The 25,770-nt window shown below is 40.3% G+C and overlaps 1 long non-coding RNA gene across 1 annotated transcript; it reads right to left on the bottom strand.

The window, feature by feature from the left end:
- Positions 1–337: 337 nt before the first annotated feature.
- On the bottom strand, positions 338–25,186 carry LOC135327355 (uncharacterized). The gene is made up of 5 exons (XR_010387471.1): positions 24,562–25,186; positions 7,117–7,294; positions 6,447–6,557; positions 3,947–3,997; positions 338–3,666 (listed from the first exon to the last, which is right to left on the bottom strand). It is a non-coding gene; the product is annotated as an uncharacterized LOC135327355 (long non-coding RNA).
- Between the last annotated feature and the right edge of the window lie 584 nt (positions 25,187–25,770).

The raw sequence follows: 25,770 nt of genomic DNA on the forward strand, positions 1-25,770 counted from the left end.
GAAGTGCTAAGCTGCAGGGGTTGGATCTTGAACTAAATGTCAGTGCTTTAGGGTCAGTGACCTTACCTCTACAGTGCTTTATTGGTAGTGTGATAGATAATTTATAGCTTTAAAAAATGCTGGAAGGACATACTCTTTCATGGAACATATGGTTTGGATTTGTGCTATGTCCGTTATTCTTTTTTTCTGACAATCTGTAATAAGACTATATAAATTTGTAGCTAAATTGCTGTTCTCTAATAGATATACAGTATTTCCATTATTTGACAAAATTATTGTCACAGGGATACATATGTCAAGTCCAAAAGCTCTTATGAAATGTATGAGTACATGCCAGGATTTTATTTTGACATACAACCTTCAATTTTAAATACAATCATATAAGCAATAAAGCTTCAACATTTCAGCTTGAATTCCTTGTAATAACAGCCTTTTGTTTATTTCCTTCTTTAAAATAAAATTGACACTGATAGCATATTGGCAAAGTTAAAACAATCTTGTTATTACAAGCATTTAATCATGATAAAAAGGAAACAATGTATTTTCTGAAAATATTCCTTTGAAGCATTATTGTCTGATTACCTCATAATATCTTTATCTCTTAGCTAGTCACTGCCAAGCCTGTGTTTCATTCCTCTATCTGTTAAGAATGTCATTTTTTCCCCCAAGTGGAAGCAGAATTTCTTTCAGTGGCTGTGAAATTCTTTCCTATTTGTAGTAGTCTTGCAAGAATCTCTAACAGTAACTTCTCATGGGAACTAGATTTTAATTATTACCATAATTTGCTTTGACATTAAAATAGCTTTTGTCCATAGTTTGGCAGAATGTGGCTGTCTGTATCAGTGATAACTAGCCATTTCCTTCATGTTGGCAAAACTGAATTCCTGTTGCCTTGAGGATTCAGTGCCTGATCCTGCTCCCATCTGAGTCAATGAGGTTTTGCCATTAACTCCAGTGGGAGAAGAATTGTGTCCCAAGTAAAGAATAGCTGAAATACCTGCTTTTTACACTTTTTTTTTCACTGAAAGTTAACTCTTTTATGAGATTTTGGGAAAAAATCATATATAAGCTTTTGTTTCTTTCATTACACTATCCTAGCAGCAAAGGGACACTGTGGAGATGTTGTATCTACTAGAGACTGCCAAATTTTCTCATTAAATGTGATCACTTGGGGATATTCCACACACTAATATGTTTATATGTGAGATAATGATATTTTCAGTCAAGTGATATGTAATTTTTACTAAATCCAAGCAATGCAAAAGGAACTTCTCTTTGGTCGTATTGGCAGGACCTCTCCTGCATGGCAGGTGTCCTCCTCAGCCCTGGGCCCTTGAGAGTCATGTTGGGACCCTCCTGGAGCATTTGAAGGCTCCCTCCTGACTTCTTCGAGCCTGGATTTCGTCTATAGAACCAGCCAGGACTGCATGGAAATGGTGCACACCTGTCTTGTCACAGCAGGAGAAACACTCCTGAATCCCACATTACAGATGTATGTATCATTGCCTATTTCCATTTTTCTATCTTTCTGTTCATTTTGTGACAAACCGTAACAAAACAGCCAGCTAATGTTCTGACTTGCAATTGTTCATAGTGTATCTTTCAAACACTGTGTGTTATATTTATTTTTCAAAAATCAAGACCTATGACATGGCTGCCCTCCTTTTTCCAAGTCATGCATTAACTCTGATTTTACCTGTGCACCAAACACATTAAAACAATAATTGTTCCTCCTATTGCCATTGGAGATCAGCAATAAACCATCAACGCACAGAGGAAACAAGAATGTTCTGCCCCATTATCTGATAGAACTGCATCTTCTATTAGCAATAAAAATACTTTGCACATATAAATTGCATTTCATGCAAAGATCCCTGTGTGCATTACAAAGGTTGAATTATCATTATCCTTGTTTTACAAATTGCCTGCCAGTGTCACAATAAAAAACATATCATTGTTCCTTGTAAAAAGATTTAGTAAAAACTAGATCTTTTTAATCACTAGTGGCCGGGGTTGAGCTCGAAATTCAACTCCCACGCAAGCATCAAACCAGTATTTAACCCTCCTCGTTGTCCCATGGTGACACTTTCATGGAAGTAATAGCGATGAGCTTGAATAAATTGCTGAGTGCTGCATATTTGTGAGAGAAGAGCTCTAAGAGCACTACATGCTCCACTCTTTGCCTTCCATCTGAGCAGTTCCTGCAGTAAAACAGAACTTTTCTGGTAGGACACCTCTCAAAAAGGTTTAAAATCAAGCAGGGAAAAATACAGCCATCAAAATAGGTTGACTTCAAGAGAGGAGAGGTAGTTCCAGAACATTTATAAATACAGACAACCCCTTCTTTAGGAAATAAAGTGGTGGGAGGAGCCTTTGAGCCTCCTTTTGGGTGTGCGTGGAAAGGTGTTGTGACGATTGTCTGGTCGGAAGAGCAAGCAGTCAGTAGGAAACTCATCCTAGGCCAGAGGCTCTGCCAATGTTTGTGGGTCCTGGAGAGGGTGGGAGGGTGCACAGTGCGGTGTGGTGCCAGGGCGAAGGCTCTCTCTTAGCCCTGTCCCCCAGAGGTGAAAAAGACTTACTGAGTGATGGTATTTGAGAAACACAGTGCATCCCAGCCCCATGACTCTGCACGTCGTAGGGAAACAAGCCCTACTCTCTGTAGGCGGGGTCTGCTTGTGGTGTCAGACACCCTTTCCAAGGCAACATGTATCCTGTGGCAGCTGCTCCCACTGGCCAAGCCACCCGAGGCTAATCCACAGCAGGAGAGCACGGCAGAGCTGAGCTGCTTTAGGCTGTTTTACTTCCCATGTGGAAGTCATTGGAGGAGTATAAGAATAGAACAAGGGTAAGTCCAGAGGAGACTGGGACTATCCTTACTGTTTGTCAGTCTTCTGGTGAAGGAAGGTGGGCTTCAGCACTGCGAAGGAGATAGTGCTGTGCTCTTCCGCCCAGAGGCAGACCTGTATGTGGAGTCCCTTCTCCATACATGTCCATGGGGGCAATCCAGTCGTACGTAACTGCCTGCTCCACACGAACAACAGCAATATGCCTTGGGCTATACTTTACAGGGACTGTGACTTCACACAGGAAAGGAACTGAAACCCGTGATACAGATTTTGTTGGAATTTTGGACCAGAAGGAACTATTAGATTGGCAAGTCTGATTCCTGTTAGCTCATACTCAATGGGATATCACAAATACTTTTCCATTCTTTAGCATCAAAGCTTGATTAAACTAAGTCATTTCAGTCTTCAGGTAGTTTAACAGTAGGCTACAAGCAAACAAATGGAAAGGCTGAGATGCCCACTGTCTAGAAATTGAAGAGGCGAGATATGCCAAGACAGCTCCATCATGAGAATTTTGCCTGATGAAAAGCAGGGAGGCAACCTCTAGTCCCTCCACAGTATCTCTGCCAATATGAGGAGTGGGAATCCCATCCTCACCCAAATTTGAGCACTATTAATCCAATGTGCAAACAGTCACACTTCAGGTTGAGAAATTTCAAAAGCCTCTTGAAGCGTGTGTGCCTCTTCTGCCTTCCCACGGTGGGCTGCAGCTGATCTCTCATGCTTCAGGGGAAGACAGAAGACCTGTATGAGCTCTGAAGAGCATACGGGGAAATTCTTCCTGTATGCTTGCAGAAGGTGTGAGCTGTCTTACACAGAGCTAGAAGCAAGAGGTGGGTGAAGAGGGTTTCACACACTCATAGTTGAAAAAATACCCTGTGATTAGCCTACCAGCTACAGACTACCTAGTCTCCAAGAATCTGGAACACAACATATATTTTTAAAATTTACATTTGCCAATACTCTGAACAGACATCTTTGTGATCATCTTTGCTAAAGCTTTTTACCTAATTTCTAATTTGAATTCATCTAGCATTAGTTGTCAGCCTTCAGACTGTGCCATCCCCCCCATCTGCAAGGCATTCTGCTGCCAGCATTACCTGTGTTTTCCTAGGAATTCTGTATTTTCACCTTCTCAAGGTCCCCAACAGCTGTTGGACAAGTGATAAAAGGGAAATAAAATATTGGACAACAGCATAAGTATACAACAGCATAACCAAAACAACTTGGAAATCTGGGTAAAATTATTTCATCCACATAAGAGGATTCTGTTTTGATATTCCTGTCTTAAATGCACTCATTTTCTAAGAACACTTGTGATTTTCACATCTAGACTTTAGCAGGATGAGAGCCTTGAGTCCTTCTCTGCAAAATCAACTGAAATTGCAAAATAGGTCTGGATACCAGTGGCTGGGTGACTCAAGGATTGATAATAAGATGCAGAGAATTTACCTTGAAGTTCTTCCTTGAAGCCTGTTTCTGCCCAGAAATGAGCTAATGCCATTACTGGATGATGGCTCATAGGCATTGCCATCTCTGGAGTGCAGGAAAAACCTGGTGCAGTCTGTTTAGTTTTGGGGCAATTGCTTGCAGTCACTATATGACATCTTTTCAGTAACCTTATCAAAGAGAACAGGTATGGAATGAGAATACTCCAGATCAGAGTTGATTATAGTGCTAAGTCAGCACAATGACTATGGCCTTGTACTGCCTGGGCAAAGAAATATAGTATAATATTTATGTTGTGTTCATAAGATTGTTTTGCTTTATTACTGATTAAAGCTGTAGATTATGTGTGGAATATGTGGATATACCAGGTTCAGAAGAAGACTATGACAAAGTCAGCAGCACGATTTATCTCCTACCTGAAATCCTTTAAGTTGGAAGAGGGCAAATAACAAAATACATCTCTCTGTGAACCCCTGTTCAGGTTAGTGTTATGAAGGAAATTTGGGTGGACACAATTCCCATGGAATTTGGAAGACCTGTCCAACTTGAAAGTTTTCATGAAACTGTTTCGGCTTTCTTGAAACTTTTGTCAGGATTAAAAAGAGAGAATTATGCTCCAAATGCCAAAATAACTTGTTTTGATGTTTTTTGAGTGAATCCTTTCTGATTTTTTATTTTTAAAATTTTTTAAAATTCAAAATAACCAAAGCTTATAATTTCATCAAAAGCAAAATGTTTCAATTACCCAGAATTTTTCTCACCTCACAGATTTTTTTCATTTCAAAATGAAGCCAAATTTCAAAATCCTAAGAAACAGTGGGAAATTAATTTCTACTCTCTTAATAATTCTAGCACACATGGTTAAATGGTTTTATTCTGATTTCGCTCACTCATTTTTGTCTGTATATTGTAAATGTTTTAGTAATCAAGTTTTCATAGAAAAATATCTTAGGAAACCAAAGTTCAAAGCTGCATGTCTAAGTGCTTCTGGAGGGAACAACCTCATGTGATGAATGACACAAACAAGGAATCCGATTCAACACTTGCATTAATGTTCAATTAACACAGTAAAACAAACTATTTAAACAAATTAATGGGAAAAATGAATTCACAAGAAGTCCGAGGTAATGGAATTTCCTCATGTTTGCTCTTTCGGTATGTTTTTCTTTGTGAATTATTTGCTTCAATCCATTAATGACATCATATTCCATAATTGCTGCATTTTTTTTCTTTTAGTATTTTTAAGGTACTTAGTATATTTAACATTGCTTCATTGCAAAGATGCCAAGAATTTCACTGGATTAAAAGATGCAACTGGATAGTTACACAGATATTAAGAATCTCTACAGTGATATTGCATAAAAAAAATTAAATCCTGTCAGGTGTAGAAATCCTCACACTTCAAACCAGAAAATGACTCAGGGAGAAACATATTTGTCACTGAGTAATTGATACCATAACTATTGACTAGTCATTGTCTGAAACATCTATTGTGGTAGACTAGTCTATGCAAGCATGTAAACGAAGAATGAGATTGAATAAGAGACCATATTTATTCATCAGTATTCTTCATTCATGTAAAATCCTAAGTATCAGGTAACAGAAGAGCAGCATCATGTGCTTTTTCCCTCAGACAAATTGCTTTGACTTGCATTAATAGTAACCTGTCTGGTCTTAGCTCCTGACAAAAAGATCCAGGCTGCCTAAGATGGGTACATGAATAAATTAGCTCTGAAAACTGAGCACCTCTCCTGCCATGATGATCCAGCCCCTCCTGCCCAGCTGAGGCGAGCAGTCTCCCCGCACAGTCAGCAGAGAGAGCAGAAGGCTCTTCAAAAGCAACCCCAAGCTGCGAAAGGCATAGGGATAAGTCCAATTTTCAGGAGCCTGAGATCCAACCCCCCTTGTGAGAAAAGCCATGTGATGATGGCAATGATATTTGGATAAGCAGGCAAATTCTTGTTCCTTCTAAGATATCTGGAGTGCCAGTAAGCAGCTTGGCAATATAGTAAAATGCAAAGTCAGGAGGCCCTTAACATGCATCAGTTGTGTACCATACATTTACTAGTTACTTTGACATTGTTGTCGTGCTTCAAACAAACTTTGCACTGAATGCCTGTATTTTGAAAAATAGCCATGGATATCACTCACCTTGGTTTGTAGGTGCCAAGTTTCACGTGCCAACAACACACTTTGCAAACAAAGTGGTTTACCATCTTTTCCACAGATATCATCCGGAACCGGCGGAGGATGACACAACTTCTTAAAATGAGGAGCAACATATGTCAAATCAGCCAGTAAAAAATTCATAATCAGTAACCAAGTCTGAAAACACTAACGTTTCTGCTTTGTCTTATCACACCTGAAAACAGGGGTAACAGTGCTCATCCAGAATATAAGATATTTATTTACCTAACATCTATACAGCACTTAAAAGAAAATATATTGGTAAGTTCCAATAGTACCATAGCAGCCTTCACAAAGGAAGGGTTTGGGTCTTTCTTTCTTTTTTCTTTGTGCTTCTCTTATACATCTGCTTTGGCTGAGAGGAACAAAGCAGAGATTCTTGAAGGGTTCAGGAAGCTTCAGAGTAGGAAAAAGAATCACTGTCATCATATTCCAAACAAGCCTCGCACCTCCTTGCAGTTAATTTCATGTTGATACAGTCACAAGTCAAGCTCAAAGCACAGATAAAACCTTATAAGGCCTCTATATTCTCATAGTTTCCTCATTTGTTCCACGCTATGGGGAGAATGATCTGCCAGGACCTTTCTGATAAAATATACTTTACCATAAGCTCTGAGCATGTCGCTGTGCTTACCTTCCAAGCAGACTAGGAGCCTCACTGGGACATTGAGGCCGATATTCTCCCAGACAAGACTTGCCAATCAACCTCCTCAGGCACAACTTCTCCAGAACGCCTGGGTCCCAACGGTGTGGACGTGGCCTCAGTCAGCGAAAGGGTGTTTTTGCTAAGCTGTGTGTTTCATTCTACGGCTCTACAAGGGGAAGAAAAACCTTAGCAGAGCATGGAGGAAAGGGAGTAAGAATCAGCTGGGAGCAGTTACATCTTAAGCCATGCAGCTGGATTTCCCAGTGTTTGTCTGTCGAAGCCTCCAGCCATGCTGGTTACTGCTGAGGGACCAGCCCAGCCTCTACCTGTGGCTGCCTGCGTGTGTGAAGTCCTATCCATGTGAGCAACATGCCCCACTGAGCTGTGGGTAGGTGTCCTTCCTCTATGGAAGTAAGCAGCCAGGTACCAGATGGGTCATGAGAGGTACACGCCATCCTAAGTTACCCTGTGCTGAAAAAAGCATATAGCATAGGGTCTGAGTCTCAGCCTGTGAAAGCCACAGAAGAAATCCCAGAAAGGTTTTCCATCAGGCACTATAAGAATCTCACCAAATATGTGCGGTCATGCAGGTCTCCTGAAAATATCCAAATAAACTAAATATGCAGTGCATTTCTGCTTCTTTTCAGACTCGAAGCAAGTATAACAGCTTTTGCACTTCCTCAGTCTGTTTTTTCCCTTTCAGACCATGGTTGGCTCAGTTTAGATACACCACAGAGAGATGGAGAAGAGAACAATTGGGCTCTGCTTCTATTATTGAATAAACCAGATTAGCAAGGTTTTTCTGGGTGTTGGGCCAAGTGCCTGAATTGGCTCACATCTGCATGGCTAGCCTTTCTTCCCTCCAAAGCAGTAGAGGTTGTACGCAGAGTACCTCTCAGGAGCAGTCACTGCCACATGTTGTCCTTAAACCATGCCCAGGCATCAACTTGGACACTTAGAGAGAATAGGTCAAAAACCACATCAGGGGGCATATAAAGAATTACACAATAGGGATGAGTCTATACCCTGGTCCTGCTTTCTGTGCTGGGATAGATGTAGCCAAAGAGGCCATGTCCTGCTGCTCCATGTTGTGTGTGAACTGCTCCTGCTCCTTGTACCAGCCCATCTAAAGCTCTCAGCTACCTCCACGCTGTGCCCAGGTCGCGGGTCGGCCCCAGCCCAGGTGCCGCCAGCAGCTGATGTGCACCAGGCGGACGCACAGCAGTGCAGTGCCTTCTTCAGGGCCCCCAGGGACCTTCTGGGAGGCAGCGTCCCTCACACTGCCCCTTTTCTGTGTACTCGTTTCTGTCTGTGGTGTGGTTGAACCCAGCCCTTGCTGTGCGATTCTTCACTGCATCCTTTTGTTAATCCATGGCATTCTCTTACCAGGATGACTGATGGCCTTATTTTACTTTTTTTTTAGATTATGTGAGCCTGTTACAGAAAAAAAGTCAAGCTGAAGGAATTTGTACTATTTCTGCCCTACTAGTTATATTTGGGCACAGAGATTTTATTTGCCTGTAATAAGAAACATCGCCTCCTCCTCCCCCCAATAAAATGACTCCTCTAAAATTTAAGCTTCAAGACCATACACTGTGTTTATAAGCCTCAGGCCCTGAAGTAAAATAAGATTGAGTTTCCCTCAGGTAAATACTTCCAGACACTTTATCTGCTATATCATTACAACTATACTCTATTTGTTACTGTACTATGTAATACAATACTTGCATTATATTCTGCATGAAAAGCTGTTTCTGCAGCATCTTGTCATCATTTCACGAACGCTGCTTTGAAGCCGTTTTGAATTCTGAATTCAGTGCATAACAGCTAAGGCTCAAGTGCACAACACCGTATTATTTACTCAGATGGGGTTAATTGCCGAATAAAAGAATGGTTCCTTTCAGTTTACCTTTTTACAATCTCACTCACACTGGATATGGAAGACAGGAAAGACTGTGATAAATATCAAACTTTCTAATCAGAAACGAGCCCAGTCGTATTTGAAATCTTGAACTTAATCCAGAATCAGGAAATGCAGCCACTTGTGTTACTGTTGCTGAAAGAAGAAAATGACCTTTTTATTGTATCTTACATTCACTATTGTAGTTGTGAACCATGGGGAATGGAGCAGGAGAAATGCAAGGGCTTAAGTAGACCTTCTTTTAACAAGAAAACTGAAATTGGGTGTGATAAAAATATATAGCTGGTATAAACTCTGGGTTTCTCCAGGGAAAATCTGTGACTTTGACATTGATTCAATCCTAATAATTATTTCCTACTTCCTAGCTACTGTTAATGTTTGCTATCAAGCATACATTGCTTTAAATTTTACCAGCTATAGCCTCAGTGAAGATTCATTTGAATATAGAAAAAAGAATCCACACCTTTAAGAGGAATATAAAAAGTGAAATAATACTATAAATTTTTAAGTGGAGATTGACTTTCAGCAAACACATTTATTTCCCAGTGATGTTACAGGGTGAATGCCTGTAGGATTATTTCAATATAATGACTCTTGCTGATGACTAATTTATAGCTGACATGGGCTCCTGGATTAACATCAGTAATAGGGCGCAATAATTCAGCAGAGCTTTCTTGGACTGCACACGGTGATAGCTAATGCTGGACCAGATGAGCTCAGAACCATAAAATTATTCAAGCATTTTTGTCATGTGGAACCCAGATGAAATTTATACCTTACATGATACAAGGTTTTTTTGCACAGGTAGTTTATTGTGGTGCCCTCTGATGCTATGGAGAATCAGATGCAAAGGGCACAGAAGTACAGCTGGAACTAGATTTGCAAAGCAACCATAATACAAGGTGAGCACTTAAATGAAATGGAAAAAAATTAAAATATTTTTTGAATATTTAAAAAATATTGAGAGCCATATACATTCCCTAGAGCTGGTTAATTTCTCTTGGGAAATCATATAACTTTACTATCTGGAGAAATCAGACCCTAGGTATGAGTGAAAGCTTTAGCTGATGGGTCAGACAGTGGAAAGTTCTGAGAGCTTTCCATGCATTTTCATAAAGTCTTCCCTGTCTTACAAATGAGTTAGGCTTGTTTTCTAATCCCTAGATCTCATTTTTCACTCTCCTACATAAGATTTTTTTGTTTTTTTCTTTTCACTGTTTATAGTGTAAAATTCTAGGGAACATACTTAAAATGCAATCAAAACAAAATCACATATCAACAAAAAAGAAAAACTCATAGAAAGTTGCTTAAGCTTAGGTGTTATTGAATGAGATATTGCTATTGACTGAAAGAATAAGCTTATACTTCTCTGCAATAAGACTTTTGACACTTTTTCACTGGCTGACCATCTCCTATAAGGCACAGTGAAAACTTTCGCTATTGGTTTTATCTGGAACGTATTGAAGGCGTACCTAGCTGGTACTTCAGCTGTCATGAGCAAGGGCCATCCAAGGGCGCATCAGTCATGCTAGTACCAAAGGCTGGGAGAGTTGCTAGGTGAAAACAGCATCTGCCAGCACTGCTGTCTATGATTCCCCAGTGCCTGAGCTCAGTGATGGTAGTATTGCACTCCCTGAGTAATTACACACAGTTCCCATGTTCCGGTAGCAGGTGGAGGTGTAACAAACAGGATGTTAGTGCGCACACGCTGAGCCCATTCTCAGGCTGGAGTCACATAGGAAGCAGTTTTACAGTCCCGCCTTTGCTGTTGTAGAGTTTTTCATTTTTCTCTGGTCTTTCACAAGAAGAGGGAAGTGAAAAGGAAGAGCAACAGAAAACAAGAAGATACCAACAGCTGTCAGCAGCCAGTCCTGTGTTAGGTCACTGACTTGAAATCAGGTAAAATAACCTCCACGTCCCTGCTCTGCATCCTTTAGAGCAATAGGGGACAGAAAGGAACATATCTGATTGGAAAGGCTGCTACAAACGTCATCCACCTCACACAAGTATTTTTGTAAAATTGTCGATCTGTGTATGTCTCTAACCTGAGCATGTAACACTGATTGGAAGACATGGTTATCAAAATATAGAACTAGAGAAGCTATCTATCTAGTTGCTCTACTTGGATGTCTGTTTCAAAATAGCACTGTTAGAGAGCATTCTTCTCATTTCCACTCAGTATTTATGCATGGCCAATGTTTTCCCGCTTGTTCTTGATTGACCAGTGTCCTCCAACACAAATAGCGTGTTTCCCTCTCTGATGTTCCTGTGAGGTATTTATATAGATTAGTTATATCCCTTTCCACTCATCATTCTGAGCTGAGCTAAGTAGGCTGAAGTGTCCAAACTCTCATACCAGCAGCACTCGCTCCTCCAGCTGCCCTGGCAGGTCCGGCTGAGGTGGACACCTACGCAGGCTTTGCAAGAGGCTTTGCCAACAGTATCAGTCCCTCCCGCCACTGCTGAAAATACCTGGCACCTCCTAAGATCAAATAAACTTTTTCCATGTGGGTCATGGTGAGGGCTCACAGTTACCCTGCAGCTGACTAGTACGCCCTGCTCTTCCTTCTCCTCTATCGTTTCAAAGTAATGAACTCTTAACATACCAGAAAATTCTTGTACTTTGTACCTAAAAGCATGGCTTTGCTCCTAGAACTGCATTATTTTAACCTCTTGCCATTACTGCAAACCTACTTCTCTGAGCTGGTGATGCTTCCCAGTCTGTTATCAACAGCAAATACCATTAATACACTTATTTCTCTATGTGATAAGGTCACTAATGAAAACATTTTATAAAAGCAGTTTAAAAACATCCTTCATGTACTTTGTCAATAACCTTCTTCCAGCCAGTTTCAATATTATGGTAATTACCATCTTGGCCAGATTTTGCAGTTTTAGCACAAAAAATGAACAAAACATATTTGTATCAAAAAAAACCCTCAAAAAACTCCATCTCCAAACTGTTCCTAGCAGTTTTGGAGCATTTAACATATCACGTGCATTTTTCTTGTTTTGGGTAGGCATTATCTCGTAGAAGAGGATATCATCTTCAGTCTGGTTTGGTCTACCTTTGTTACACCCATTTTGTATTTTATTCTACTTCCTGTTTACCCCCATCTTTTCTTCTATACAGATTCTTCTCTAGAGCCTTGTGCACTGTTGAAACACACCTAAGAAACCTGGGGGTTTCAAAGTCACTTTTCTCCCCTTTTTAAATGTATCTGATCTTCACCTGTCACCCCCCCCACACACACCCGCAAGTCCTTGCTACTAAGCTGACAATTCCACACACCAGTTCCTCCAGAACTCCAGGAGGGGGGTGATTCAATAATCCAATTTAAATCAAGAAACTCTTAATCTCAGCCTCCAGGGTATACTCTGAGCTCTGAGTGCTCTGTATCATTTGCCCCTGCTCCAGTGACGATGCTGAATTCCCTGTCATGGTTACTCTTCAGCAAACAAGCGGGGGAGATCTTCAGTTGTATCCAAACAATGGCTTTGTGATGGCACAAGAAAGAGTTAACAGAACAACAACAACAAAAAGTTCTGGTTCAAATACTTTTATAACTTTTCTTTTCACTACAGAGCTGTGGAGGAAAAAAAAATGTTTTAAGTGTTGCTCTTTTTTTCCATTAGGTTGTCTGCTTTTACAGGTGGTGAGTTGCTATAAGATCCGAAAATCTCCACACACGAAAATCAGATGGAGAGATGGTCTGGAACTAAAACACTCAACCTGCCTGACCTGTTGCTCGTGGAGGTTTGTAATACATCACTTGCTAAACTAACACTAACAGCCTGGTGTATGAATCCCTAATGCTGCATAAGCCAGAGGTACAGCTTTGTCTGGCAGCTGGTTCACCCGTTGTCCTGGACAAGTGTATACGCACTCCCGTCCACAGCCCTTGGGAGAACAGTCACAGTATCTATACATCAATCAAGTACAGAATTTCACTTGTAATCTCTTCAGTAGAAGACAGACCCAACTGATTCATTCCTAGTGCTCTCATTGCTCTGAAGAAGATTTGCAGGGATGTGTATCATTTTTGAAAGTGGATTATTTAGGTACCACTGTTCTGCCATAAAGGTGAACATTTGGATCAAAGTGAACATTTGGAGTTAGGGTGAACATGGCTGACATCTTTGGTGTTGGGTCTTCTCAGGATCAACTAATTTCACTAGACTTACCATGTTCATAGGATCATAGGATAATTCAGGTTGGAAGGGACCTCAGGGGGCTTCTAGTCCAACCTCCTGCTCAAAGAAAGGTCAGCTCTGAGGTCAGACCAGGTTACTCCTCAGTGATCAAAAGTAAGTACTTGCTCTTAGCTGAAATCACTGGGACTCATCACAGACCAAGACGCTTTTTGAGTGAAGACATGAAAGGCAGTGACAACAGAAGATTCTGATGCCCTTAAGTATCATTTTTTGTTTGGATTCGAGGGGAACATTTGCTAGTGAGTTCACAGAACACATAGCGTTACTGTCCTAAAGCGCCTGCCATGCAGAATAGGGGCACACACCGCCATAGAGGAAGCACAAGTGGAGAGAAAGTGGACAAAGGTAAATATGATTGACCCACAAGATTTTGCATAATATTAATTCATGTCCTTTTTCTCATCCAAAAGAAGACATAAATCTATAAGGAAGAACCGGAACAAACCAGGGGAAGAAGATAACACATCTTCTAATGACCTGACACAAACTGAGTGAGTCTTTTGCCTGTTTTATATCTGCCAACATGTTACTTTTGATATTAGAACGTGCAACGCCTGCATATTTCTAACATCAGAGAAGCTGATCACAATGTGGAATAGCTACTGGAGAATGTTTACAGATGACGAAGGAGGCGTCGATAGTAGAGTGATTTATACTGTAAGACAATGCAACATGGGCAGACTTCTGCAATAAGACTTTCAATATCATAAAAATGCTGGAAGCATAAGTAAAATTATTCTGAATTTGAAATTAGAGATTTTGAGTCAATTAGAAGTATCCCTTTTATATTAATAGTAGGGTTGATCAGGTTTGACTTGTTCCTTTGTAAGACTGTGCTAAACTTAGAAAAAAGGATTACCTGTTTGTTTTTCTTCTTTTTCCTTACCCATGCTAAATCCTTCTGCTTCAGGAAACACTAAGAAGTCAAAGGTGACTCAAGACTTGCTGCACGCTTTCCAAGAAAGCGTCTTTAAACAGACAGAACTGCTTTTCATGCAATTTATTGGCAGCAAAAAGGAATGGAAAAGAGGTGAAGAGATGGCCCATAAAAAAGGTTGTTCTAGGTTGGTGTCTGATCTGGAATTTCACATCTGGAAAGGTGGAAAGTCAAAAGGCTCAATATTGCCCTTTAGGTGTGGAAAAGTGAGTATGTTTTATAAATAAATGTCCTTTCATTTGAACAAAAAATAATAGCATGCTGTACATGACATTCCTTCTCTGAATAGGTGAGAGTGAGAAGGGGGCAGTAACATCTGAACTTAAGAGGGTGGTGAACCAAATTCTCTCACTTTTTACCCATCATAAAAATTGCGACTAGAGAGGAACAGATTGATATTTTTGAAAACACAAATGTGTCCAAATGAGTCACTTAAAGATGAAAAGAGGGACTTCTGTTTATTCCTTATTTCTTCCCATTTTATTTGGAAGGTCTGAAGATTTTGTTTTCGTTTGTTTGGATTTTTAAACAATTTTTTTTCATAATATTAGATGTTCATATTCCAAGCAGGCTGGAAGACAAAGTGATTGGGTGATTAATAAAGTGGTGCCATTACAGAATTTCTGGCAAGAAAGGGACTTTTAAGCTAATTAAAGTGGCTTTTAATGCTTATTTAACACTCACTTAACTTCAATATTTAATTAACATTTTGAAGATAAAAAGACTTCATCGACCACCTAAGAGTCTAAGTATTATGAGTCATAGAAAACACTCCTTGTACCTTCTAGTTATTCTCCAGAGAGCCAGAGAATTCCAGACTGTTACTTATAATTTTAACAATATATAAAAGTAAAAGAAAAAAAAACCCTTAACATACATCTTCTAGGCTGTCCTACTGTATAAAAAAGAAAAAAGATAAATGTCTTTTTAAAATGGGACATAACTTTAAAGAAAAAATGTTTCTAGAGTGAAGTCCTCTGGAACATAATAATGATGACAGCAGTTGAGTTCTGCATGAGAGATTCTTAAACTCTAGGATGGAAATTTGAATCATTTCAGAAGATTACTGAATGTGGTTACAAAATACATTTTCTTTTCAATTCTTTGTTACCTACCAGATACAGAAATTTGACCTGATTATTTTATGCTCTTCAAAGGTGGTTTCTTCTTCTGTGTATTGCTCTCATATATCAAGAAAATAAATTCTATTCTTGAGGGATTTCTAGTCCTACTGTTGAGGTCAGAAGAGCCCCACTTGTGACCATCAAACAGTCTGGCACGCCAGGCAGCTCTGCCCAGGCCACTGCCTTTTTGGCTGACCCTGTCCAGGACGGGGGGTAACATCCAACATAGGTTAGCACACCACAAGGATCCCGAGATCCAAATAGCTCCTCATACACTCAGCCACCACCTAGCATTTAAACAAAGGACTGCCAGGACTGAGACCTGGCACCTAACCTCCCAGCTTTGAAAAGGCTGGACAGCTTCATAGTAGATTAGATTCTGAATGTCTCCTTAGTAACATATTAATGACACAGGATTCCTTAGTAACATATTAATGACACAGGATGTCTTTAATGGAATATTTCAATGAACCACAATCTCACATTTTCTTGAGTGTGTTTGCCATTATTCTGTATTTTTTCCTAGTCTGAGAGGGGAACAGAAGCAGAATTATTTCCCAGTGTATATTACTGATGTGACCATCATAATATTTAACAGATTGCATCTGGGATGACAACAATTAGCAGATATATAGTTTATCACCTGACTCAGTATTTCTTATTATTTTTTAGCTATGCACGTTGTGTAGATAAATGAAGCGTCCAACAAGAGGAGAGTTGCTTGATCTTTCATACCTCAGATGGGAGAGACTAAGCAGGGCACATCTTGTCTATTCTGTTTGGATCAGACAGACAGCGCCCTGATCTGGGAGACTCTGAGTGTTGACCTTTCATTGCATGTGCTGGTTTGGTTACCTGCACGGATGTTTCCGTGTCCATAGTTGTGTAGAACTACAGAAGTGACCCACCTGTAACTTTCTGAGGCCTTCCTCTGGTAGAGATTTATAGCATCTGATGCTGAGGCATATATTTAGCTGTTCCTAGTGCAGGGGCACATAATCTGTAGAAAGTCCAAGCTTGAGCCATAACATGTTTTTTAGCTTGCATCAGTCTCAGATACATCTTAGCCATCTTGACAATTCTGTTCTTTTCTGTTTTATAGAGTCTACCATGTAAAAAATAGTTGTACATTGATTTATTTCAGGTTCCTGGGTTAATCCACATGGGTAAGTATATGCATGTTGTTGATAAGTATCAAAGGGTCTGTTCAGTAAGGTGAAAAAATATGTGTGCATCTCAGAAGTGAGGACAAATGGAGACATTTTCTTACAGCTAGGATTCTGAATGGCTGTTCTTCTGGATCCATATGAAGAAACTTTCTAAAAATCCACCACCAACATGTTTTCTGCCTTTTTATTCCTTGCTTGCAATATGCTAATGTAAGTGAGATAAGGAGAGCTCATATGATTTCTTCTTTATTCTGTCAATTGAGATGAAATCTTACTGAGGAAACAACATTGGGTTTAACAATCTGAGGTTAACATCTAGCCTCTAAAACCATTACGTGTTTCTCCTTCTCTGGACGTCAGGACTTAAGATGACGAGTGTGATATCTGCTAATTAGGCAGATGTGTAATTCATTAGGTTATCCACAGAATTGAACCTTATGACAGCTTGAATCCTGGGATAAGGACTGCTTAGGTCTGTGCCTCCTGACACAAGAGACAGAGCTGGAGACATTTTACGAACCAAAAACACAAGAGCATAGCAAACGTCTCTGATGTGAGGTTGCAGCAGACTCACAGAGGGTACTTCTACTAAAGAGACTTTTCTTTAGAATCATGGATGTAATGAATTTTGTCAGTTTTCAGATTTATTTGGAATCTGTAATGAATTGATTGATCTGGTTCAATGGGACTTACAAAGTTGCAGGAAGATTCACAGAATTTAAGGAGCAGTGGTAGGAAACATCCCTAGCCAGGATGCTCCAGGACATCACATTTCTGTTTGGCGTGTTGGGTATTTCCTGCCAGCTGTCTGCCTCCTCTTCCAGCAAGGGCTGCAGTGTTGTCTCCTTAAGCCTGTCAATGTGCTGTCTACCAGCAGTTCTTACGACATTGAAAGAAACCTCCAAGATGAAGCTAGTTACTTTCCCAGTGAATCCTTCTCTCCCTCTCCAGCAGTGCAGAAGAGATTCCTGAGGACAGTCATCTGACATGGATGCAAGGACATGGAGGTGGCTGCAGGCATAGAGCTGGTCTTGCTGTCTGTCTATCTAATGGAAAAGCAATTTGGAGCTTCTGGCAGGTTTCAGGTCAGAAAGTTCTTTTGAGCTGAGATAGTTTGATGTCTAACTCCTCCCTTGCTCCATGGCTCAGCAGCTTCTGGTCCCAGGGAGAGGGTGGGGGGAAAAGGTGGGGATGCCCCATACTTAAGTCCCAGAGCAGACACAGGGCAGGCAGAGCACAAGGTGAGGAGGGAGCACAGTGCTGAGTGGCCAAGGGGAGCATGCTGCCAGGCAGGTGTCCTTCTGACATAGGGAACTTCCTAGACAGCAACCTGTGGCAGCAGCACACAGCCCCTTTTGTTATCACGCATGACAGATAGCAGCAATCTGGGTCAGCCCAGCTGCATCTCACAGAGCCAGCAAGAGGCCACGGCATGGTGCTGCAAATGAGCCGGGAAAAGGCCAACCTATGATGGAAAGAGATGGGAGCTAAAGGGGTGATTCTTGCTCTGCCCACAAAGGATTTGGCAGGTTAAGCAAAGTCGGTTCCAAGAGTCCCTGGCCAGCCATGCAAGCATGCCCTGCAGCCCAAGTTCTGTGCTGCAGAACACAGGCTCGATCTACTGGACGACCTTTGCACCTTGACCTTAAAAGACTGAACTAAGGAAGGGTTAAGCAAATGCCAAAGGAACTCAGTGTGAACCTCTAGTACCCAGATTAAAATTTCCTGCCATTTTAAGATCACAGCTCCAAACTGCACATCTGGCAGGACCAAGAGCAGTCTGTGCTCCTCCACAGAGCCAACTTGGGTGGTGCTGAATTCCTGCTGCCCTCTGGAGAAACCTCTCCACCTCAAACCACAGTCAGCTGTGCCGACAGCAGCATGCTGCTGGCAATGCGCAGAAAACAGAGCTGGTTTGATATCTCTGCTAAGTGACTCATCACAAGAATCCAGTTTCCAGTGCTGTCACAGAGATCCAGCTCTTACTGTTGTGGTCATCGCCCACAGTGAATGAAAGAACAAGCAGGCTTTCAAGCCAAGCCTGAAGCCTCCGCTGTTAGGCTCAGCATGGGTTTGCATTCTTCAAGCACAGCTGTATTATGTTGTGTGGTGCTTTGCATTGTTTGAGGACAGTGCCACTGGCAGGCGTGAGCGCTCCTATCTGCTTTGTCAGGAAAACAACATTTCAGGCCAGCCGCAGTCCCAAAGTTGCAATTCTTTCACCCACACAAAAGTTGCATGAGGAAAGCAGGGGGCATATCAGGGCAGGAACTAACTCACTGCAATTAATTCTACTACTGACCTAATGCTGTGAGATACAGCATAGCTTTTTCTCCAGAGGGACAATCATGGATTGTAATCTGAATTAGCTTTAAATGGATTAGTTACACCCCATCAAACTCTTGTGCGCGTGTTACTATCCAGAATTAAAGTGACTGGATTTTAGTATAACTTAATTCCACTCTAAAGGGAGTTAAGCTAAATCTGAAGACGAATGCTTTGTCACAGCTGGTAAATCCACCTTGCACCTCTGGTTAATTTGAATTAACACAAGGGATCCTTCATGCTCGAGCCCTACTGGTTGCCAACTCAGGTTATAGTATCTGACGCAGTCTCTGTCACTAATAGTGCTAGAAGAAAAACATGTGCTATGCGGAAGTGCTCCCCGCTGCACAGTGAAAGAGGAGGAGAGGGTCAGTCACCATGGACTACTCCTGCAGAAAATCAACATTTACAGTCCTTCTCTCTTGAGCTTTATCACCAGCTGCCTCCTTGGGCAGGAACTGTAGCATCTCAGTGCAAAGGAGTGAGACAGGAGACTCCACTTCTCCATGATTCATGCCACTGCTGCAGAAAAACAAGAAGGTCCCTGGCCAAGGAGATTGAGATGACCTCCTTGCAGGACCTGCTTTTCTCAGCCGATGAGCGCTCTGCAAGAGAGGGAAATGCATGCCCATGTCCTCCGCTTTGGCTTTTTCAAAGCAAATGGCTTCAGCCTACTCTCTGCATTGGGTGGAAATCCTGCTGGAGAATGCTAGATCCCAAATCTGTTCAAAGGTGAGTCAGTATTTTTTAAAGGTGGCAAGTTGGAAGATGGAGGCGATTAAGTGGTGTGCCCGGTGCTCAGTGGTTAAAGGATCACTGCTAAGTCAAGAATAATATTGCAGAGACATCTGCTCCCACGTCTTAGTATTTCTGCCCCACTGGCGTGTGCACATGCCTGTGTGCCCCACCACCACACAAACAGTCAGCAAGGCTCTGATTCTGTCTGAATCCTAATTCTGAACATTATTCACTTCCTGAATATTTGTCTAAGATGTCTGATTGTTAAGGCCAACTGAAGCCTTCACTTCCTCTATAAATATTTGTGCAATGACCCATAACTACTGGCCAACATGCTTGCCAGCACTCCATTAAATGACATCCCATTTTACAATTAGCTATTATCATTTGATAACCTCTTGAGGTTAAGAATACAGATGTAAGATCTCCAAGATTCCTAATGGGAATACTTCATATCAGAAGTATGTTTCCCTTGAGAATGACATCACCATAGGGACACATATTTCAAATATTTTGGCCATCATATTTCGAAAGCTTCTTTAGGAATACAACAATGCTTTTTGAGTCCTGAAAGAACTTTTCTGTCAGTCTCAAGTAAACATACTACCATTTAACTCTTTTGAATGCTTTGAGCAATAACAACAAAAAGTGTCATGGGAAACCAAGCAAAGAATTGTAATGTAGCCAAAGAAATAAGTATGTTTTGTATACAGTGTTTATATTATCTGAAAAAGTTCTTTGCTGAATGCTATGTTAGCATTTTTGTGATGAAGCAGTTCAAGTGGAGCCTAAGCCACAATTTCAGATCAGGACCCTGACAATTTGGGTATAGGACTCCAGGTTTTAATTTAACAAATGGTCTCTGTGCACTGTATAGCACTAGCTAACCTAAAGCCCTAAGCCTGAAATCCTCCCACCAATGAAACCCTGGTAAAAGTTGGAAATACATTTAGTCTTACCTTTAACTATAGACAGGATTTTTATTGGCAGCTGAGAACTGAAGCTAAATCAGTAGCTATCAACTTTAGTATAAAAAGGTTTATATATATATATATATAAATATATACATATAAAAAATATATGTCTCTGTGTGTGTGTGTGTGTGCGCGTACATATCTAAACTGAATACATACATATGGATAATTTACTACTTTTCTTTTCTTTTACTCTCCCACTTCCATTTCTGCCTTTTTCTATGTGTCATAGATCTAGCTATGTGTCACATATCATACAGCTTAGGAAAAAAGACTATGAAATTGAAATGAGCAGTATTTACTATATTTGAACTGCTGATTTCTCCATCAACTAGAAAAATATAAAGGAAGAGTAACTACCATGGAATTAAAGATGTTATCCTACAGAGAAAGTGGTGCAATGCATGGAAACAATCCAGTCTAAAGAGTCATCTATCTTCTTTGAGGAAATAATAATATCTTAAAAAATTTGCCTGGGGACGGAGAACAACAGAAATTTCAGAATTTTTTTCCCACCTTATTGGCAGAATAGCCAGCACTGGCTTCAGTTTGGGCTCTCTTGCGGTAGCTGTTCCAAAGAACCAGGGATGTTCCACTGCCAAGCCACAAGCTCAGGGGTCCTTACTGTAGGACAGCATTTATGAAGCGCGCTTTAATGATCTTGTTTTATTATTGTAGTTGATGAACAGATCAATAACTGCACTGAGATTTTTCCTACTCACAGTTATTGTGCTAGGTTAATTCTTAATAATAACTCATGAAACACTTCACCTTCATTCAAAAGGTAGCCATGAACTAATTACTATTTTCTTTATAAAGCCTTGTCTATTTATAACATTAATTTGATAATATAAAATGCAAAGTCATCCAAATGAGACTCTAAATATATACTAAGGACAATATTCAAACTAAAAATGAGCACTTAAATGCTTCATTAAATAAAATAAGAATAGTTTAAGTGTACAACCCCATTAATATTTTTTGAGTGTAGCATTCAAGTTGCTTCCATTTTCACAAACTGCATAGAATTTCTAATACTTTGATAGACAATCCCTAAAATGGGTTTAATAAGAATAATGATAATAGCAAGTCATCATTTAAGCAATTAATTTTAATTGAAATCTTAGTGTAAAACTAACATTGTGTCATATTTTGAAAGTTCATGGTATATTATAAAAAGTGGATAATTTATTAAAGCTTTAAGAAGAAAAATAAATTCAATTCTGCTTTGGGAGGGCTGTGTTTAATACATAAGCATCTTGTCATGTTTTTTTATACTGTGAGACATATTAAAAAATAAATCCGTACATTAAGGTGAACTGTAATTCGTTTCCACCAATTCAGAAGGCCAACAGTTTAGGTGCTTTGTGAACACAAGAAGTAAAGTTTACTCCTATTTCTCTTACTTCAGTTCATCTGATCAGCTCAAACCCAGACACTGGATGCCTGAGTCCTCACATAAGCAGAAGTGAGAGCAGCTAAACTGGAAAGAAAAAAAAAAAAAAAAAGCATAAAGGAAAAGGAAATATAGCCTGAGAGCTCCCACGTGGTTCTGGTTGGCAAGGGCACCCACTGCTTTGTTGGCATGTGTTTGGAACCAGAGAATTTGCACCACTGCAGGGCAGACTCTGAAAAAGCATACTGCCTCATGTTCACGTGAAAGCAAAAGATTGGTTGTTTCAAAATTGACAATGAAAAAGTGTTAGACTACCACTTTAAAATGGTCCTTCCATCTTCCAGCTTATTGGGAAATTTGGAGATAGGCTTCGGTTTAGTCATTTTAGAGAGGGTATAAAAAATCAAATGCACTTTCTGGACTGAAAAGCTGAGATATAGAAAAATATCTATTTATAGTATAGAATTTATTATGCTTTATGTTACAGCAGAACTGTCCACCTGGCTGTCTTTCTCATCCTGCAAGGTATTGACTCTGTTGTGTAGTGGTGACAGCTTCCAACTCCTTTGATTTCAGTGGGATGCGTCCTAAAATAAATTAAGCCTGTTCAGAGTGGGACAAGTATTCCCTCTTTGTTTTTCTTTCTCTCCCCCCAGTCTTGTTCTATTTACATATTTATACCAGACTTATTAATCACTTGATTTTTCCAGTACATCAGCCTGATGGCAGTGTGGGAAAGAGGAAAATAAAACACAACCTGACTCTGTTGTGTAATGGCTCTTTCCTGTACCTTTCTACCACATTGAAAATGATCATGACAACACTGATAGGATTTCATCAGACCTATTGCTCAGGAAACTAGTATTACTATCCACAAACTAACTAACAAACAATGTGATGCAGAAACGTTGTATCATATAATCTCCCTAAGGTTCAGAGACCGGGTTAGTGTTGTTACCAAACGTCAATCTTTTAAATATGAACACCAGTGTAAGAATAGAGAGAAAGAGAGACCCACAGGAATTGTCCTTAAGTTGATAGATTCGTGAGAATACATGAAATATGCCTTTGCTGCTCTAACACCCCATGTGAGACTGTCACCCCAAGAAGAAATGAAGAAATATTTGAAAAGCATAATGAAGTTCACGGAGTGATACCAAATTAAACAGATTTCGTTTTCAGGTTTTGACATCAGTAGATAATAGACTTCACAAATCAGTACCACAGATTGATTCAAACATGACCTAAAATTACAAAAACACAGGAGAAGGAATGAAAAACTTTCAAATTTAGTAAAAAAATACAGATGTCTTTGTTTTTTCATTGCCAACTCCAACACTATTGCCTTTGGACATTTTATTTTTAAGAAACATCTGTCCAATTTGGATCTGTCATACTGCAACTGTGATTAGTTAGAGATGTTACAAAAAGCAGAATTACTCATGCAAGTAAAGTCTACAGAGTTAGTGTCTCATGAAGTAATAAACTTCTTGAGAACAACAATTTGAATTTCCCTTGTGACTTCTATCCATGGACTTTAAATTACCTGAAAAGCATTATTTAATTACATATTGCACAACCTAGAGAGATAGACAGGGTGTATAAAAAAATTCAGGAAGTCTCCTCTGAGGTGGCAAATAGCACATATTCAGGAAGAGAAGTGCTATGCCACAACTTAAATGGAGGATGTGAGGATAAAAGTCAATGAAAATTCAAGAACACCTAGGAAGACAGCCTGTAATTATTTATGTTGTGTTTGGCTGAGGTATCAGCTTTAATATCAAGTTTTGGGGGGGTTCTTGCTCTGTGATGCTTACAACCACAAGCAGACAGTCATTTTTTTCCCCAAAATATGGCAGTGGCAACTGTTCTGTTTTAAATCTCGTCTATGAGAACTTTGAGATAAATTCTAGAGCTGGACAAAAATTTTCAGACAAATAGTATCGTCGCCAAAATATGCAGGACGACTGAAACTATTTGGAAGTTTGGAATGAATTCAGCAAATTGTTTCAGCCAAACAAAGTGGGGGAGGACAGTGGAATTCTGAAAATGTGAAACATTTTGTTCCGACATTATCGAAATTACAAAATTCCTCTTTTATTTTCTGCTTTTTAGTAGAAGTATTAGAAAAAGTGGGCAGCATAATCAAAAAAGAAGAAAAGAAGGGGAGAGGAGAGTGACATAGAATGAGAAAAACCTGGACTGTGTCACACTTGGAAGCTCTTCAGCCTGACCATTCCCAGTTTGTGCAAGAAAGCCTCCAAATGAGAATGAGCTGTACCATGGAGAATAAGGATATGTGCACATTCCAGCTCAGAACATATTTCTCCTGTGAGTTAGAGCAAAGATGCACCAACTGAAAGCTGAAAAATGTCATTACTAAAGTCTACCGGTTCCATCTATTTGCTTGTCTTACATAACGCATTTGATGAAAAGCAATGAAAGGCTTCTCATTTGCCTTGACTGAACTGTTTTTGCATGGGTCATCTTCTGCCTTTTAGTGGTTACAAATATTGAACAGATAAAACCATCAGTTCTCCTGAAAAGACCACACTCCTTAAGGGAATGCTTCCTTTCAGCAGACTACAGTTGCCTGGAGCTGACAAGTGCAGAACAAACTTAAAGGTGTCTTACCTGCTCGCAGGAGGACTGTCTCACAGCAGAAGAGACACCATCTGGTGACCAAAGAACCAACCTAAAGCAATTATTTTCCCACTCGCCAAAGGAGCAGGATGCAGCTTCTTTGAACTCTGGCAAGCCCCTTGAATATGGTCCACATGACTTCAACTAATTGCCCTATGGCACACATTGGAATAATATTCACTCGAGCTTGTATACAAGGCCATCAGCCAGCTCAAGATCAAGGAATCCAGGAAGAATAAAACAACTTTTGCATGTTCCCTTCTCCTGACCTGCCCTGAGCTGCACTGAAAGACCAATGACAATCAGTTTCTGAACCCCAAATAGAGAGGAAAAATAGAGAAATATAGAAAAAAAAGTTTAAAAAACTTTTCATCTAAACCTTCATCCTAGAAAGCAGTTTTAGCCACAATTCTCCTCTAAGAGTAGTTACAGAAGAGCAGCTCTCGCAGCACTGCTGTATACACTGCGAACATGTCTGACACGGCACTCTGATAGGACCAAACTGCTGTTCTAGCAGACTGGGCTGCTCAGGTTGCAAATTTGGAACTAGCTATTTAACTTGTTAGGGAGGAACTGGAGATCGTATGACTCAAGCCCTAGCATTGAACTCCCACTTGATAACAGGCAGGGGGAGAGTGCTTACTCATAAACTTCTGTGATGTTCAAATGTCTGAAGCATCGTTCCTTCCACTGTAGGAAGTTGGCAGAGATGCAAAAGATTAGAGGACCTGCAAAGATGCATAGCTCAGGGATGTGTGGGAGGCTCTGACCCATTTCTGGCTGGATGCAGAACATGTGCGAGGCTGCCCTCAGAAGCAAACTGACTGCTCATCCAGACTGCAAACTTTCAAGCCCTGGCAATTCACCTTGAGCTTCAGAGCTCTCTGGAGTCTGACCCCAACCTGTTGTTGCTCATGTGGTCTGGACAGATTGGACAGGGCTCAAATAACTACATCTTTGCCTGACAGCAGAAATCCCAAGCTCAGCCATGTTGGGGCTCTATGGCTTCTCTTGCCCTCTTTTGTACCTCATATAAGCTCTCTTATAAGGAAGAACCTGGCATCCAGAACTGCAGCTACCAAACTCCATTTTCTCTTATCTGCATATGATCTTTCATGGTGGAGCTGAGGCACCACATTGTTGTGAATGGAAAGAAGTGATGTAGGGGAGAGAACAACACTCTTTCATATAGGGTGCAAA

This window comes from Dromaius novaehollandiae, chromosome 2 (assembly GCF_036370855.1).
Source record: "Dromaius novaehollandiae isolate bDroNov1 chromosome 2, bDroNov1.hap1, whole genome shotgun sequence".
Lineage (NCBI taxonomy): Eukaryota > Metazoa > Chordata > Aves > Casuariiformes > Dromaiidae > Dromaius > Dromaius novaehollandiae.